Source organism: Scylla paramamosain, chromosome 18, assembly GCF_035594125.1.
Source record: "Scylla paramamosain isolate STU-SP2022 chromosome 18, ASM3559412v1, whole genome shotgun sequence".
Classification (NCBI taxonomy): domain Eukaryota; kingdom Metazoa; phylum Arthropoda; class Malacostraca; order Decapoda; family Portunidae; genus Scylla; species Scylla paramamosain.
The window spans coordinates 3,432,501-3,442,500 of NC_087168.1; the positions used below are offsets into that span (position 1 = coordinate 3,432,501).

Genomic DNA, 10,000 nt, shown 5'->3' on the forward strand with positions numbered 1-10,000 from the left:
TGAAAAACTGATCTGTCACTAGTATTTGTGTATGACTGATATACGTAGTGCAGGGGTTGCAAGCTACATGCTAGCTAGCCTTTCTGAAGCTAATCACTTTTTAGACAAAAAGTATTAAATTAAGGTCATTAAGAACATTTGTAAAATAAAGAAAATGTAATACAGTATATAAAGAAATATCATACAAAATTTGCTATATTAAGGAACAAAATGCAAGATGATACAAATTATAGAAGACAAAGTGGTGGATGGGATTGTGCAGGCAAATGAAAAGACCTGCACACTGACAGCCAGGACTGAACTGAGTGTCACCGACTCAGCCACGGTCATTTTGTTGCCTCGGGACACGAGAACACGGTAACACTGCCTCCCACTGCTGCTGTCACTCGCTGACTGGTCTGTGCCAGGGGTTCTCAACCAAGGGCACGTGAGAGCAGTTGTGGGGGCACGTGGCAGGTCTATGACGAGACCTGGACTGACCTATCAAGTCGCAGACAATTACTGTTGTCGTTACGTGCGGTACTAATGAATTCATGGGCACATTTATAGATTTTATATACCGGTAGATATATGAGCAGATATTTTGTCATCACACACCGATAAATTCGTAGACACATTTGTTATTATTTACTGATGAATTCCTGGACACATGTGTTGTGTTGTGCCTGCATTCTGCTGCACGCTGGGTGAGGGGCGCGTGGCCAGTACTGAAACACCTCAACGGTACATGAGACTAGAAAGACTGAGAACCTCTGGTCTGTGCATTCCCGCCTTTTTTCAACCAGTGACAAACTAACGTTATATTTCTGCCAAAACATCGATCATTTTAGTTGCATCAGGCAGCACTCCTCTCACACCCAAAAAAAAAAAATAAATAAATAAATAAAGAAAGAAAGAAAGAAAGAAAAAAGAAAAAAATGCTTGATGATAGGGTACAAAATTATTTTTATTTACATAATCCGGTGTCAAATAATTCAGTGAGGGTTTTAGCAGCAATACAACGATAACTTAGCACACGTTTCAAAACAAGAAGGGAATACTTAGACCAGTCAGTGAGTCAGGCGTGGCTGTGGGAAAACGGGTGGCAGCGGCGGTGGTGGTGGTGGCGGTGGTGGTGGCGGTGGTGGCGGTACTACACTGCTCACAGATCACATATTCTTTGCATGAACTGTGAAATTGTTTACGTGTGTTGTAAATGTTAATTATTGATACTGTTCCGCATTATTATTATTATTATTATTATTGTTATTATTATTATTATTATTATTATTATTATTATTATTATTATTATTATTATTATTATTATCATTACTAGTGTTATTGTTATTAGTATTATTACGTTTATTTTATTACTATTACTATTATCACTATTACTATTATTATTATTATTATTACTATTATTATTATTATTATTATTATTATTATTATTATTATTATTATTATTGTTGTTATTATCATTATCATTATTATTATCATCACCATCATTTTGTCATTGTCATTATTAGTATTAACATTATTGCTGTTTCCATCATCACTGTCATTACCCGTATTGCTATTACCATTATATTCTTTATTTACTAATGTCTTTACTATTGTCATCATTACAAATAGCACCACCACTGACACTAACTAGCCATGACTGGAAGCACCACCACTGACACTATCTAGCCATGACTGAAGCACCACCACTGACACTATCTAGCCATGACTGGAAGCACCACCACTGACACTATCTAGCCATGACTGAAGCACCACCACTGACACTATCTAGCCATGACTGGAAGCACCACCACTGACACTATCTAGCCATGACTGGAAGCACCACCACTGACACTATCTAGCCATGACTGGAAGCACCACCACTGACACTATCTAGCCATCACTGGAAGCACCACCACTGACACTACCTAGCCATGACTGGAAGCACCACCACTGACACTATCTAGCCATGACTGGAAGCACCACCACTGACACTAACTAGCCATGACTGGAAGCACCCCCACTGACACTATCTAGCCATGACTGGAAGCACCACCACTGACACTATCTAGCCATGACTGGAAGCACCACCACTGACACTATCTAGCCATGACTGGAAGCACCACCACTGACACTATCTAGCCATGACTGGAAGCACCACCACTGACACTAACTAGCCATGACTGGAAGCACCCCCACTGACACTATCTAGCCATGACTGGAAGCGGCCACGGAATCCAAGTGACCACCATTTCAACCTCACAGATGTGTACCAAATATACGAACCTCCTGGGCGCCATCACAGTTCTGTCATTAACCTTCCTAATGGGGTGTTCACTTCACTGTATATGCAACTACCATAGTCAGTTTCGCACACACACACACACACACACACACACACAAGAAAACAAGTAAATAAAGAAATATAAATAAATAGATGGATAAATAGCTAAGTAAATAAATAAATAAATAAACAAATAAATATATAAATGAATAAGTAGGTAAACAAAAAATAATAAATAAAACAAATAATAATCACCATGAAAGGAAAGAGAGAAAATAAGAAAGAAGGAAAGGAAAGGAAGAAACAAAGAACGAAAGAAAAAGAAATAAAAAAAAGAAAAGAAGGAAGAATCAACCTAAGATAACACACACACACACACACACACACACACACACACACACACACACACACACACACACACACACACACACACACACACACACAGAGAGAGAGAGAGAGAGAGAGAGAGAGAGAGAGAGAGAGAGAGAGAGAGAGAGAGAGAGAGAGAGAGAGAGAGAGAGAGAGAGAAGAGAAGAGAAGAGAAGAGAAGAGAAGAGAAGAGAAGAGAAGAGAAGAGAAGAGAAGAGGAGACGAGACGAGAGGAGAGGAGAAGAACACACAAAAAAAAAACCATAATGAAGAGAAAACAAGACAATAAAACAAACAACATGACAGGAAGGACTAAAGGCGAGTGAAGGAAATGACTAAGCGGGGGAAGACTGAAGGGTTAGCAGGGTGGGACTTCTCTTCTCTTTTCTTCTCTTCCTTTCACTTGTCTTTATTCCTTTCTATTCTTTCTCTCTCCTTCACGTCATTTTGCTCAGTTTCTTTTTCTTTCCTCTTTCTTTTTCTTCTTCTTCCTTTTACTTCACTTAGCCTCCCTTCACTTAATTTCTTTTCTTCTTTCTCTTTTCTCCTTCCTTTATTTCCATTTCATTTCATCTCCGTCTTTTCCTCGTCTTTTCACGTCTTCCTTCACTTCATTTCATATTTTTTTCTTTCTTCCTGCTTCTTTCCTTCCTTTCCCTTTTTTTCTCTTCCTTCCTTCACTTCATTTGATTTCACTTTACTCCTTTTGCCTTTTTTTTTAATTTCATCTTTTCCTTCCTTGTCTTTTCCTCTTTCTTTATCTTCACCATTTTACTCCTCTTCCTTCCTTATCTTTTTTTCTTTCCTTTATGTTCTCTTCCTTACTTTCGCGACATTTCTCTACTTTATTTTACTTCATTTATCTTCCCTTCCTGCCTTCCCTAATTTCCCTATCTTACCTTCCCTCTGCTTTCCTTCACTTCCCTCAAAAGTCAAAAGGCTTTACTCGCACGAAAATTACAGTGGTACCTTGGCAGTGGATTTACATAAACTAGAGATTTAAAACTCGACAATGAGATAAAAAAAAAAGTCAAATAAACAATAAGACAAAGTAAATAAACAAAATGCTTACGGATTTATGAGTTTAAAAAAGGAAGAAGAAACACCAAGAAGAGATGAAACACGAAAGGAGGAAGAATGTGGGATAAGGAAGAAGGTAAAAGAAATAAGTGAGGAAGGGAGTAAGAAAGAAGGGATAAATGAAGGAGAGAGCAGGAAAATAGAATAAATGAGGGAGCAAGAACAGCAAACATGAGAACAGGTCCCAAGATCACAGTAAGCCGCCACAGCCAGGTACAGGAGGAACAAGAGGTGACCAGCGAGGAGACGCGGTAGAGTCATTACGGGAATAACAGGTAACAGAGACGGGGAGGTGCAGCGGAGCACCACAACAAATATCCAGGTGGCTATCACAAAATTAACTCAAGAAAGCCAAACAAAGACGACATATAAACAACAACATTCGTGGTCTAAGATCTAACTTTCAGTCTGTAGAACACCACCTCTCCTCTTCTAAACCTCATCTTCTTTTCCTTACTGAAACTCAGGTGTCTGAAGCAACTGACAGTAACCCCTTTTCTGTTCCCTCCTACTTTCTCTATCCTCATTTTCGATCCAAAGCTGGATGCTGCGTTTATGTGCGCAGTGACTTAACCTGCTCTCGTGCCCACGCTCTTGAATCTTCCGAGTTTTCCACCATCTGGCTACGACTACAGAGTCACTCTCAAACTAAATTTATCTGTGTTGTATATCTTTCACCTAACTCCTCTGACCATAAGAAATTCTTTGACTACTTAACTTCCAAAGTGGAGCACATTCTGACCCTCTTCCCTTTTGCAGAGATCTCCATTCTTGGAGACTTCAATGTTCACCACCAGCTTTGGCTTTCCTCTCATATCTCTCATCTCTGTATCTTGTCCTATTGCTCCAATCCCTCCTCAGGATCCCCCTAAGCGAAGGAACCTCTGGCGTTTTTGCCTCTGCTAGATGGGGGGACCTGAGGAGGTATTTTGCTGATTTTCCTTGGAATGATTACTGCTTCCGTGTCAGAGACCCGTCTTTGTGTGCTGAGCGCATAACAGAGGTGATAGTGTCTGGCATGGAGGCGTACATTCCTCACTCTTTTCCTCGTCCTAAACCTTCTAAACCTTGGTTTAACACAGCTTGTTCTCGTGCTATACATGATAGAGAGGTAGCCCACAAAAGGTACTTAAGCCTTCCATCACCAGAATCTCATGCACTTTATATTTCTGCTCGGAACCATGCCAAGTCTGTTCTCCAACTAGCCAAAAAACTCCTTCATTAACAGAAAGTGACAAAAACTTTCAAGATCTAACTCCCCTCGTGACTTCTGGCATCTAGCTAAAAACATCTCCAATAACTTTGTTTCTTCTTCTTTCCCTCCTTTATTTCAACCAGATGGCACCACTGCTATCACATCTATTTCTAAAGCTGAACTCTTCGCTCAACCCTTTGCTAAAAACTCTACCTTGGACGATTCTGGGTTTGTTCCTCCCTCTCCTCCACCCTCTGACTACTTCATGCCACCTATTAAAATTCTTCGCAATGATGTTTTCCATGCCCTTGCTGGCCTAAACCCTCGGAAGGCTTATGGACCTGATGGAGTCCCTCCTATTGTTCTCCGAAACTGTGCCTCCGTGCTTGCACCTTGCCTAGTCAAACTCTTTCAGCTCTGTCTGTCAACATCTACCTTTCCTTCTTGCTGGAAATTTGACTACCATTCAGCCTGCTCCTAAAAAGGGTGACCGTTCTAATCCCTCAAACTACTGTCCTACTGCTTTAATTTCCTGCCTATCTAAAGTTTTTGAATCCATCCTCAACAGGAAGATTCTTAAACATTTATCACTTCACAACCTTTTCTATCTGATCGCCAGTACGGGTTCCGTCAAGGCCGCTCTACTGGTGATCTTCTGGCTTTCCTTACTGAGTCTTGGTCATCCTCTTTTAGAGATTTTGGTGAAACTTTTGCTGTTGCCTTGGACATATCAAAAGCTTTTGATAGAGTCTGGCACAAAGCTTTGATTTCCAAACTACCCTCGTATGGCTTTTATCCTTCTTTCTGTAACTTCATCTCAAGTTTCCTTTCTGACCGTTCAATTGCTGCTGTGGTAGACGGTCACTGTTCTTCTCCTAAATCTATTAACAGTGGTGTTCCTCAGGGTTCTGCCCTGTCACCCACTCTCTTCTTATTATTCATTAATGATCTTCTAAACCAAACTTCTTGTCTTATCCACTCCTACGCTGATGATACCACCCTGCACTTTTCCACGTCTTTTCATAGACGTCCAACCCTTCAGGAGGTAAACATTTCACGCAGGGAAGCCACAGAACGCTTGACTTCTGTTCTTTCTAAAATTTCTGATTGGGGCAGAGCAAACTTGGTATTGTTCAATGCCTCAAAAACTCAATTCCTCCATCTATCAACTCGTCACAACCTTCCAGACAACTATCCCCTCTTCTTCAATGACACTCAACTGTCCCGCTCTTCTACACTGAACATCCTCGGTCTGTCCTTTACTTATAATCTGAACTGGAAACTTCACATCTCATCTCTAGCTAAAACAGCTTCTATGAAGTTAGGTGTTCTGAGACGTCTCCGCCTGTTTTTCCACTCATACTGCTCTTCTAGACAGGGTGGAATCAAAAGCTTTTCGTCTCACCAACTCCTCTCCTCTAACTGACTGTCTTCAGCCTCTCTCTCACCCCCGCATTGTTGCATTTCTAGCTGTCTTCTACCGCTATTTTCATGCTAACTGCTCTTCTGATCTTGCTAACTGCATACCTCCCCTCCTCTCGCGGCCTCGCTGCACAAGACTTTCTTCTTTCTCTCACCCCTATTCTGTCCACCTCTCTAACGCAAGAGTTAACCAGTATTCTCAATCATTCATCCCTTTCTCTGGTAAACTCTGGAATTCCCTGCCTGCTTCTGTATTTCCACCTTCCTATGACTTGAATTCCTTCAAGAGGGAGGTTTCAAGACTTATTCATAAATTTTTTGACTACTGCTTTGGCCCTTTTATGGGACTGGTATTTCAGTGGGCATTTTTTTTATTGGAATTTTGTTGCCCTTGGCCAGTGTCCTTCCAACATTAAAAAAAAAAAAAAGTAAAACTACTTCCACCTATCACATCTGCACTTCTTGGTTGCTTGAGGAGGTCGACATGCAAAATAACTCAGCGAAATAACTCATTAGTGCACCTCTTAATCTCTACTCGATGTATAAGCATGAGTTGACACTGCAATGCTTGAGTTTAAATGGATGCTTCCTTGTCTCTAGTCCTTACACAAGTGTCTCTCTTCCTTCCAGTAAGCGTCCTCCTTCCTCTGTGTCCATGAGATGTGGTGGACAGCCGCAAAAGTCTGGCTCTTTGTAGTCTAATTAGACTCTCGTATTTGGTGCCTCGAGAAAGAGAGAGAGAGAGAGAGAGAGAGAGAGAGAGAGAGAGAGAGAGAGAGAGAGAGAGAGAGAGAGAGAGAGAGAGAGAGAGAGAGAGAGAGAGAGGAGGAGAGGAGAGGAGAGGAGAGGAGAGGAGAGGAGAGGAGAGGAGAGGAGAGGAGAGTAGAGGAGAGAGAGAGAGAGAGAGAGAGAGAGAGAGAGAGAGAGATGAGAGAGAGAGAGAGAGAGAGAGAGAGAGAGAGAGAGAGAGATGGAAGGGGGTATCCTACAATAAGCAGTCTCGGGAACAAGCCAACCCTCGAGGGACACACACACACACACACACACACACACACACACACACACACACAAGGCTTCAGTACCGTCATCATTAACGACGACCACCACCACCACCACCACCACCACCATCACCACCTCTATCACCACCATCACCACCACTACCACCGCTACCCTCCCAACACCAACACCACCACCACCACCACCACCCTCCCACCACCACCACCACCACCACCACCACCAGCACCAGCACCCCGTCGCCTCCCCGCACGGCACAGTTAGTCGCCTCACGGCAGCTGGCCTCACCCCAGCGTCCCTCAGCCCGCAGCCCAGCAACCGAGGCGGCGCGCCGTGGCTTCCGGGCGCGTGTTGAGCAGGTGATGCTTTTGATCTTTCATCTGGGACTGGCACTCTCAAGAGGAGGGTTTTTTCTCCCTTTTTGTTGCCCTAGGCCAGTGCCCCTCTTGCATTAAAGAGAAGGAAAATACTCTTTCAAACAAACAAACAAACGAAACAGAAAATCGTGGGAGGCGAGGCAGAGTTAGGGTGGTGCTGGAGTGACTGACTGACCTCATTTTGTAATTGAATTTTTGACTGATACAAAACTACGTATTTCATTACCACAAAACGATAAAGATTTACCAAATTTCGGCAAAAAATGTTGATAATATTGAAAAGTGAACGTTTCTTCATGAAAAATCATAAATGTTTATTTAATATTGATACCCATTTTGAGATTAACAAAAAATAACTATTCCTGGAACAATAAAGGTTTGTCTAATTTTTATATCAAATTTGAAAATAAAAAGAAAAATTAACGTTATTTATTGCAAATAATTAACATGTGTCTAATTTTCATTATCGTTTTGAAAGTATGAAATAAAACTTTCAATTTTCATCACCATTTTAAAATATGACCTGTTTTTTTTTTTTTTTTTGGTAGGGGGCAAAAAATAAAGATATAATTATTTCTATTGCACAAATTCTCATAAAAAAAAAAAACAAGTCTAATGTCATTTTCTTCACTGATCACAGAGAAGCACATGGTATTAGCAGAAAGAGACAAGTTGAGTTATTTGCGGACAGCAGGCAAGGGTCACATGGCGCCGACAGGAGGCGATGGACGGTGCGGCATTGCTTGTGTGACGCCACGGCTTGTTAAGGGACGGCGGGGTCTGCTCCTTGGTGTTCAGTTACCATTACTGTAACTCTTTGTCCGTAACTCCTCTGCTGTCCTCGGGTTGCTTCCCTCAGGGGTCGCCTCAGCGCAACCGTCTCTTCCTAATTCTTTCCTCTGTCCTCTGTCACACCCACCACCCGTGTATCTTCCTTCACTGCATCAATGAACCTCTCTGGCCTTCCTCTCCCCTGCCTGGTGGGTCATCTCCAGCGTGTCCCCCTCCCCACGCACGCCTCGCCTCTCCTCTGCCCATAGCCACGCCACCTCCCTCTCGCCTTTACCTTTATATACACCGTGTTCTATTTATAATACACGCCACCCAATATATATAACAATAAGACACCTTTCTTTGCTCAGAGAGGGGGCTCTGGATTTGCCTCACTAAGTCGGGTCGGTTTTGTTCTTATGTCGTGTGTTGCAGACAAGCACGACCTCTTGGTTTAAGCCGATGTGTGAACTAACGCTTTTAATCCCTAGACATTTTTTTCCCATCTTGGCCTTACTCTTTTTGGACCCTTATTTTTTGTACTAGTCTCTTGTGTAGTTTTGAACCCTGGAAAAGACGAAGATAACCTCTTTTCTTTCTCTCCTTTCCGTGTGTCCCTCCAACCTTTCTACAGTACTCTGAATGCTAGCAAAATACAAGCATAGCAGTAAAAGGGTTGATATTTAACCCTTTCACTGCGACAAGAAGCCATTAGCAGCAGCAGAAGCAATGCGTGAATTCTTTATAAGCATTGACAAGAAAGTTAGCGATGAAAAGAATACATTTTACAATTTCTTCCCAGTTCAGAGATTGGATGTAGCTGTGGAACAACTAGAGATGTCTCAGGGTGATTGGTAATTAGGGAAAGGTGTACCAAGTGGCAGTCAAAGAGTTTATGTTCAAGCCATACTGAAGGAGGGAAAGTGACGGACAGGAGGCGCCACCCAGTCCGCGCCGTATGGAGCACAGTAGCCTTAACACTTGATTCTCCATAATATTTCGGCGCTTTGTTTCATTTTTCATAAGAACACAGGGGAAGCTGCAGCAAGCCAGCATGTGTACACGTTGCAGTCATTGTACAAAACGTGCCTGATTACCATCCCATCCATACATTACCATCCCATCCATACATTACCATCCCATCCATACATTACCATCCCATCCATACAGTCATGCTTTAATTCACCTTTTCATTGGTGTCTGGCGCACCGTTTCTTAATTACAAACAACGCGGCAATGCTCTTCATTTTGAAGCCACTGCCATTATTAACATGCTGGCGACACGCTGGGAACACCTGTCATCTGATTTCTCTCTCTCTCTCTCTCTCTCTCTCTCTCTCTCTCTCTCTCTCTCTCTCTCTCTCTCTCTCTCTCTCTCTCTCTCTCTCTCTCTCTCTCTCTCTCTCTCTCTCTCTATTTCTCTTTGTACAAGAGCTTCTACAGTGCTTTTATTTTTGTAAATTGTTGCATATCGCAATGAAAGGTTTGGTCAGTTTCGACACAACCTAA

At 42.2% G+C, this 10,000-nt stretch overlaps 1 long non-coding RNA gene across 1 annotated transcript in view; it reads right to left on the reverse strand.

The window, feature by feature from the left end:
• LOC135109017 (uncharacterized) overlaps positions 1-10,000 on the reverse strand; it is a 42,904-nt gene that overhangs the window by 1,507 nt on the left and 31,397 nt on the right. The gene's annotated exons all lie outside the window — the stretch shown is intronic.